Source organism: Sapajus apella, unplaced genomic scaffold (assembly GCF_009761245.1).
Source record: "Sapajus apella isolate SASKATOON/1434 unplaced genomic scaffold, GSC_monkey_1.0 scaffold101, whole genome shotgun sequence".
Classification (NCBI taxonomy): Eukaryota; Metazoa; Chordata; class Mammalia; order Primates; family Cebidae; genus Sapajus; species Sapajus apella.
Genome location: NW_022437041.1, coordinates 2326041 through 2335719, shown reverse-complemented (window position 1 = coordinate 2335719; position 9679 = coordinate 2326041). Strand labels below are relative to the sequence as shown.

Here is a 9679-nt window from a genome sequence, read left to right as displayed (position 1 = left end):
AAATTCAATATAGTCTTTACCTCTGGTGGAAAGAAGAGGAAAGATACTCAAGAGATCCAACACCTTGGTAATGTTGATTACTTTTTTTAGTGGTGAAGGTAAAATCTATTTTTTAATAGGAGCCTACTATCATTTGTATTTGAAATATTTCATAAGTAGAGTGTAGTGTGTTGATTATGGAAATGGTCTGATTTTCATTTTCATACATGCAGAGGGGAGTAAATGGAGTAAACTTATTGTATCTTCAAAACAATAAATTTAAAACAGAAATCTGTTGACTAGTTTTTGAAAGAATTGAGAAAAAACGCTGGGAAGTAGTGAAGAAAGCTTCTCTAGGATTGCATTAAATGCCTTGAATTGTCTCTCCTTTCATCTTATGGAGGCCAGGAGGGAGGTTTACTCATTTCAAATAGTATGTGAGACATGCTAAATAAAGTTAAAAGTTCTTTTTTAGTTTCCGATGTCATTTATTTAGTTAAATTAATTTCCCTTACTTACTTCAGTCTAAAAACCACTAATGGATAAATCTATTTGGATTCATAGACTAGGCATGTGACAGGTAAGATTTGAACTTATATGTACCATGCTTCCCTTCCATCCTCAATATTTTTTTTTAAAGCACACAAATGCCTGAGAGTGGTTGCAGATTATTTTCTGAAAGGATGGAAGCTTTTTTTCTTCATTTTGATTTTAGAGGATTTATTTAAAAGCCCAGTTGTACTTTTTACTTACAAACATTTTTGGCTATTTGTGAAAGTTTGCCTCCAAGGAAAAGTAATCAGCCAGAAAAGTTACTGTTTCATTTTAGCCTGAAAAAAAAATCACACATATATAAAATTCACACACACACACACACACACACACACACACACAATAATCTTGAAATCACGTAATTTGTCTAGGAATTTAGTAAGACATTTAGTAAAATTTCAATAATGCATTTTAAAACCTACATTTGCCAGAATAAAAATTATGACTCACTAACTCACTTGATGCCTTGCTTCTCTTTTGCCACCCAGAATTCACTTTGATGCCACAGCAACACCACCATTGCTTACCAGCCAATGAGCACTGGTCTTGACACTTTCTATTCCACTAGTTTAAAGGAATATTGAGTAAATTTCTTGCATCAGTGTGTGATTTCACTTGAAAATAGCAGCAACTGATAGTCATCCTCCTGAAGACTGTTGTGTCTGTAATCTGTGAAAAAGTTGTTAAAGGATATTTTCCAAATGTTACAGAAAAATATTTTTTCCTGGAACTGAGGACTACAAACATCTTTCATTTTCTGATTTATACATGATTTTTTTCTAATTTGATTTTTAATGAACCATTTGTAATAATAGGAAATAATAAATATATTTTTATTTTTAAAATAGAAGGTCTATAAAGCATAAAATTTGGCAATGTGTTTCTAATGTGTTTGAAATGATCATGGCAAAATTTGCCACTAAATTATCAATAAATTATTTGCATTTGACCTTTGCATAAGTTTCTAATTCTATAACTTGAAACAGATAAACATTGGTTAATATTTTTTTTGCAGATATATATGACCTTTTAATGGAATTTAATCATTTAATTATACTACTGATGTAACATTTTTAATTTATTAAAATTTTATTATTGCTATAAAAATGCTACATTTTACAAAGGAATGGCAATATTTGAAGAAAGAAATTTGAATGTTATCACTTTTCAATGGTTAAAAAGGAAGACTATTTTGTTCTTTTATAATATACCCAGAAGCCCAGTTGCCAAGATAGTTTTATGTACTTTTCCATAGATGAAGACATTTCACATTAATCTACATTCTAAAACATTGTAGGTACCTCAAATGCTAAAGAAACACTCAGTTTAACTGTGAGGTTAACACTTCAGATGTACCAAAGGATTTTGTAATTTAAATGCAAAAGTTCATAAATCTTTTTATATTTATAGCAGCATTGCCAGAGCTTATCAAAAATGAGCTGTCTTACAAACTACCAATGGATTTAAAAGTATGATCTATATTCATAACATCAGAGGCAGTGTAAGTTAAGAGACAAACTTTATCTTTTTCTTGTTAGAGATGTGTTTTTTTATAACTTTTCCTAGTAGATTTTGTCTTTTCATCTCATAACTGCTCTAATAAAAGGATTATGTCACCAATTTTAGTATATTCCATTATTCATGTAAAATCACAGCCAGTTTAATATGCAGAGAAGAAACTACTTAGGAAATTTTAATATTACCCATGTTCTTCTCTATGGGGTTTATGTTAAAGTTTTCATTTTGATTTTAATCTTTGCCCAAAATATTGTTTATTGTACATAGCAATATACTTACATATAATTAAAAAGTTGTTAAAGGCGTTAAATAAAGATAATTGAGATGAGAATGTAATTCCCCTCCAAAAAATTATTCCATTAATAAAATTCCAAAAGAACAAATACACTGATTTTTTTAAATGAATAAGATTATATTATAATGTTTATGATAAAATTCAAAGCTATTTCATAATAAATCAGAAAGTGTTTAAACTGAAAGGATATTTTAGGTATTCTAATTTTCCTTCACTTTATCACCAAAAACACTAAGCTCATCAAAGATTAAACCATTTGACCCAATGCAAACAGCAATGTGCTAGACAGTGACTCGTGGGGAATGCTTCCTTTATGTAAGCAGCTAGGTCCTTGGAACCGATACTAGAAAGATGAGGAAGAGCTAATCTTGAAATGAATTATCATTCATTTCACAAATGTTTCTTGTGCACATGTTATGTACCAGGTAGTCTACTGGGATTAAAACACACTAGAGCAAAACATAAAGGGGTCTCAAAGCCATAAAGGCAAAGTTCGACCAATTATGCATCAAAACTGTTAAAATATACATGTGAAATTAGGAATAATGTTTGCCATCTATGTCCTAAAGTACATTCTTTTTTTCCAGGGGAAAGCGCGAACGCAGCCCCCCACTACCACAAATGCAGTCGAGTTTCCCACATTTGGGGAATTCGCAGGACAAGCCTCGCCCTGGGAAACCACCTTTGTGATCATGGAATCTCCCCTGCCAGGTAAGTATATATTTTTAATGTTAATATTCTTCCCTCAAATTAAATAACTGAAGGTCAACCCAATAAGACTGGGAAGAAATAAATACAAGTGTCTCATAAATATATAAAAAGATGTTTAACTTCAGTCGAAGTATTTGAAATACAAATTAAAATTATAATCCTGAGACGTTCCTTGCATTAAAAAATAAAACAAAAGCTGAACATACTTTTCAATCATGGTGGAAGACGAAGCAAAAGCAATGAGACCTTGCAAAAACTCACTATAATGAAGATAGCACCAAGCCATGAGGGTCTGCCGCCGTGATCCACACACCTCCCACCAAACCGTACCTCCAGCACTGGGGATTACAATACTACATGAGTTTTGGAAACAGATAGCCAAACTATACCAGCTGGTTTTGAAAGAAGGGAAATTTGGAAAGCAAGTAATTGAAGACTTTTGGACTATGGTAAGTTTAGCATTACTATCATAAATTCAAGGTGACATGATATGAAACATATTTTAAGTCTGCCCAAGTCAAACCTGAAGATAGGAATATGGGAGTCACAGTGTGAAGATTAATTGTATCATCGTATAACTGGATACAATCATTGTGAGACAATGTTAAGAAAACATCAGAGAGAAAACAGCCTACAGCACAATAATTTTAGAGGTCCCTTGAAATGGAAGGACTGTGGAGACTGCAGAGAAGTATCCAATGGCATAGCACTGCCCAAGATATGAAAAGTGTTTAAACATAGTAGAATTTAGGCAACAGGTTTGAAGATCATTACTTAATCAACTAAAATTTGACCAGAAATGTGACTTTGGATTTTGACATCATAGAGGTTATTAATATCCTCAAGAATTACGGTTTCACTACAGAAATATGGAAGCAAGCTTGATAGGCCAGCTTGAATAAAGTAAAACAGGGTGACAATGTGACAGTAATCTGGAAGGCATCTATAAAATGTTTCTCCTTCTGTATCCTGTATTATCTTTCTTGAGATTTTGATTTCTCCGAGTTACTTTTGCCTTTGATCATGATTTTAGAGACCCTAATATTCTTGAATATTGTACTAGATAACTGGTCAAAGAAGGCTCAGAGTCTTTTCAGACTGATAAGGAATTTTAACAAATCATGGGAGGAAGAGCTGGTGCCAATTTGTTGCTCTCTTTGAAAGATAGATCTTGTTGATTGACATTAAGAACAAATTGAAAAATAAGATAAATTTAAGAAAGTACTCTAAGAGTGATTCTATTTTTTTAGTTGATTTTCAAATACAGGGAAAATTTATCTTCCCTGTATGTGAAACACCTTCCTCTAAAAGACAAACATTCCTAAACCTTAGTGACAATATATCAAAATTTGCTATTCACATTGAAACCACCTCTTATATTATCAGAGCAATCGATTATAATAATTTTAAGAAACAAATGAGAACTGAGACTAGAATTAAAACCCCCAACTTCTTGCTATGCTCCAAGTTGCCAACCCTAAAATAGGTTTAATTTGGTAATTTTCCCATTGTGAAGAGTGGCAAGAAGAAACAACTTAAAGATATTATTATTATTATTTATTATTATTATTATTATTTTGGGGGACGGAGTTTCGCTCTTGTTACCCAGGCTGGAGTGCAATGGTGCGACCTCGGCTCACCGCAACCTCCACCTCCTGGGTTCAGGCAATTCCCCTGCCTCAGCCTCCTGAGTAGCTGGGATTGCAGGCACGCGCCACCATGCCCAGCTAATTTTTTTGTATTTTTAGTAGAGACGGGGTTTCACCGTGTTGACCAGGATGGTCTCGATCTCTTGACCTTGTGATCCACCCGCCTCGGCCTCCCAAAGTGCTGGGATTACAGAAAGATAATATTATTTAATACACATGGAGACACACATTTTTCTTAAAACTGTTCTTCTTGACAGTGTAAAAGGAGCCTGGATGATGCATAAATTGTGACGATCTTGGTAGGATTTATGGAACAACCAATGTCATTCAAGTAGTGGAGATTGCACTAGCAGCTCAGCTCTTGTAGAGAAGCTAATGGAATTCCTTTATCTGAATTCAGAGCCCTTAGGAATTTGTTTTAAGGGTCTTTTCCTAGGCCTTCAATAGACTCGAGTCTTAGACTAAAGCCATAATTTGAGATATACACTTATGAAAGGAAGAAGAAAATAAAAGTACAAAAATTCAAATTTTAGACATTTAGTGACTTGGCCTATATTCCTATGGGTAGTTTATTTGACTAAGTTCATTTTAACAAACAAATCCCTTCACTTCAATCAGGCCTATTAAATTTAATTCATTAAAGCTATACATGCTCCAGAATGTTTACAGAAGATATTTATACCTATTATGTTTATAAAAGGCATAAATTCAGTCTTAAACTAAGTCCAAAAAAAAAAAAAAAATCCTCAATATAACATGAATGGCAGTACAGGAAAACAGAAACTAGAAAATCCCAGCACTTTCGTAGGCCGAGTCAGGCAGATCACAATGTCAGGAGTTCAAGACCAGCCTGGCCAATATGGTCAAACCCTGTCTCTACTAAAAATACAAAAAAAAAAATTAGCCAGAGGTGGTGGCGGGTGCCTGTAGTCCCAGCTACTCTGGAGAGTTAGGCAGGAGAATTTCTTGAACCCGGGAATCAGAGGTTGCAGTGAGCCAAGGTCATACCACTGTACTCCAGCCTGGGCGACAGAGGGAGACTCCATCTCAAAAAATAAAACAAAAAAAAAAAGAAAAGAAATTCTCTAAAAAAATAAAGAAAGTTTTGATTTCCTTTTTCGTTTGGTGAGCAGTATGCCATATAATACCCAAAGCTGGCTTAAAAATATTTTCATTAACTATTTTTATTCTAAATGAACATTTGAGGGAAGTTACCAAGGCAATTCTTTTTCTCAAAAGTATTCCATTTCTCTTTAGAAAAGTGTATTTTAAGGGCTACCTTAATAACTGGGATTTTTACTCAGTAAATCGTGATGACTACTATGTGTAAAAGAACTTTAAGCAGCATTGAAGGCTTGTGTGGGAAATAAAATATTACCAAAGACTATAAAAATAATTTGAATTAATTTTTACATGTTCTCTTTTATGACAGAGAACAGCACTGGTTATGTTTTAAATGGATAAATGATTTCTTTATAGATCATTTAATTTTCCTTCCCTAACTGTTTATCCTGAGAAGCCATTCTTTCTATTTGATAGATTGCTTTCAGAAAAGTTATCAACAAGTTTATAATAATTATCTAGAACTGTAAATTTAGAATGGAGTTGTTTAATACTAGATCTGAGAGGTGTAAAAAAATAGCAATGAAGACTAGATTTGGAAAGTATGTTCTTGAATTGCTTGTCAAATTCTGAAGCTATGAAGAATGAATGTTTCAGCTTTGGATTACAAAACCTCATTTATGATTTTTAAAATACATTTGAAATAAAAATGATTAAACTACATTTGGTTTACTGACATTACTTTGGACTTCATAGTCCTTTATATGTTGTAAGACTATTTTTTCTTATGTTATTACTAGAAATTTTGCGTGAAGCTGCAACATATCTAAACTTTATCAGACTTATTTTTACGTGAAACTAAGATTCATCACTAGGTTCAAGTAAATACTGACCTTTTTTGTCACTTGGCTTTTAAATAATTTTCCCATCTATATCTTTTCTTTTTAAAAATTTATAATTTATTATTTATTAAAAGGTTATATAAAAAACGTTCAGGTATTTATATTAGAAGTATATATAATTAAAGTTCCCTTTTCTACCTATGCTTTCCAAAGGTAATCCCTAAAAGACATTCACATATTCTTCCAAGAATTGTCTATACTTCTATGAATATGTATTAAAATAAAACAATTTTGTTAAAATTTTTGGCAACTTGCTTTTATCAGTCATTGGTCCATAGAGTGATATCTGTTTAACTTTTTAAATAGATTTGAAATGACTGCACAGAATTTTAATGTCTATCGCATAATTTATGAAATCAGTATCTTTTTCTGAAGAAAATTTGGGTTGTTGGGTTGTTTCCAATTTTGTTTAGATTTAATTATTTTTCCATTTCAAACAACACCATGTGGAATACATATTTTAGCATGATTCATTGACTATGTTCTTATACTAAATTACTAAGGTCAGAATTTCTAGAACAAAGAGTTATCCAATTTAAATTGTTATCAAATTTAAACATAGAAGATTAAAACTAGTGGAGCCAGCTACAAAGTGAGGTATGTTCAAAATCCTTATTTTCTTGTGTGCCTTTTGTTTTCATAGAAAGAAAAATTTTAAGTTACTTTTAATTTTTATTAAAAAATATACACACAACTAAATTTAAATATTACAATTGTACATCTGTCTATATTTTTGCAAACTTAACATCATGTAACCAGCACAGCTCACATATCAGGGTTAAACACATCCTGATTTCTAACAGTATAAATTAGTTTTTCTAGTTTTCTTCTGATGTAAATAGAGACATCGAGTCTACATTGTGTCTGACCTCTTTCACTCACTATTATATCTGTAATATTTATGCATGCTGTTGTATGTAGTTATAAATTGTTCATTCTCATTACTGTGTGATACTTGATTGAGCGATTCTAGCTCATTTGTTCTATATTGGAATAACGGATGGAAGCTTGGGTAGTTATCAGCTTAGGCTATTTCGAATAGCGCTGCTATGAACATTCTACTCATCTCTGGGTGAACATATGCTTTCATTTCCATTCAGCATTTACATGGGACAGGTATTGATGGATTACAGAGTCTGTGTGTGTTCAGCTTTAGCACAGGCTAGCAAAAGGTTTTCTAAAGGCGTTTTATTGATTTATAGCATCATCTATAACGTATAAGTGTTCCAATTGCTCCATGTCCTAGTTATGTTTCTGCTTGTTTTATTTTGTTTTCAGGTTAGACATTTTGCTAAATATGGAGTGGTACCCAATTGTGATTTTAATTTACATTTTATTGATGACCAGTAAAGCTGAGCATCTCTTCAAATGTGCATTGGCCATTTGGTTGTCACCTACTTTAAAGAATTTCTTCATATTCTATTGGGTTGTCTTTTTCTTAGTGCTTCGTAGAAATCCTCAATATACTCAAAATATAAGTCACATGTTGGGAAGATATATTGCAAATATTTTCTCCTACTTGTATTATCTTTTTAGACATCTAATGATAGACAGGTCACAAAAAAACATGAAACATAAAAGTAAAAATCAAAAATTGAAGTTAACTCAAATTAAGTACTTCTCAAAAACACTCTTAATATCATAGAAAAGCAAGCCACAGATTGGAAGAGGAAAAATATTTGTGGTACATATACCCAATAAAAGAATTGTTTTTGGAATATGTAAAGTACTGCACAAGCAATAATAAGGCAAAAGATTTTAAAGCAATGGCAACAGTTTGGTAAAGACACTTCACAAAAGGTATCTTAAAATGGGGCATATAAATACATAACAAAATGCTCAATGCCATTAGTTTTCACAGAAGTAAAAACTAAACCAAAATGAGATACCAATATATACCAATAAGAATGGCTAAAATAAGAAAGACTGATAATGCCAAAGGATGGCAAAAAATGCAGAGCAACTTTGCATTCATATATTGCTAGTATGAATTAAAGTACTATAGGTACCCTAGAAAACAGTTTGGAATTTCTTATAAATTTAGATATACATTTACTACCTGAGCCGCCAGTCTCACTCCTATATATTTACACAAAATAAATAAAAAATTATACCCAAAGACTTGCCTATAAGTATTCATGGAAATTACATTCAGGATTGCGTAAGACCGAAAACAACCCACAGTTTCTCTTTTTCTCTTTTAGAAGGCTTGACTAAACGTCTGAGAGTAAAACTATGTTTTTGGTTCTCCTCCACAGCTCAAGCATTTCCTTCCCATTCTTTTGAGAAGAACCTATCTCAAACTCTTTAGACACAATATTTATGAGAGGTTTAATCTTTCCTTCGGAGGTTTTGAACTTTTCTCTATGGCTCCAACACTGTGTTAAAGACTGATAAACATTTTGAAAAGCTGACTACCCATGTGTTTGGGGAAAGTGCCATTCCCCAAGTGGAACTTGGCTTTCTAAATAATGAGAGACTTTGGGAAATTTCAAGTCCACTTATTAGAAACCCTCTACTTTCTGCATGACTCAGGTTTCAGCAAATATGTTGTCTTTGTTCATTTGTGTTGCTGTCAAGGAAAACCTGAGACTGGACATTTAGAAAGAAAACAGGTTGATTTGGCTCATAGTTCTTCAGGCTACACAAGAAGAATGGTGCCAGCATGTGCTTCTGGTGGGCATTTAGGCTACATCCACTTTGCCTCTGCAAAGTGGAGCTTGAAAGTGCCAAAATCACATAGTTAGAGAGAAAGCAAGAGAGCAAGAGGGGAGATGTCAGGCTTTTTTCAACAACCAGCTTACCAGAGAACTCTTGCAGGAATTAATAGAATGAGAACTCATTCAGTTCCCTCCCCAAGGGAAGTCATTAATCTCTTTATGAGGGATCTGTTCCCATGACCCAGTCACCTCCCATTAGCCACCGCCTCCAACACCGGCGATCACATTTCAACATGCAGTGTTGGGGGACAAACATCCAAACTACAGCATGCATGTTGGGGAAAAATCAGC

The 9679-nt window shown here is 33.0% G+C and overlaps 1 pseudogene; it reads right to left on the bottom strand.

Moving 5' to 3' along the window:
- Positions 1-2928: 2928 nt before the first annotated feature.
- LOC116536554 lies at positions 2929-3063 on the bottom strand (annotated as a pseudogene).
- Positions 3064-9679: the final 6616 nt, after the last annotated feature.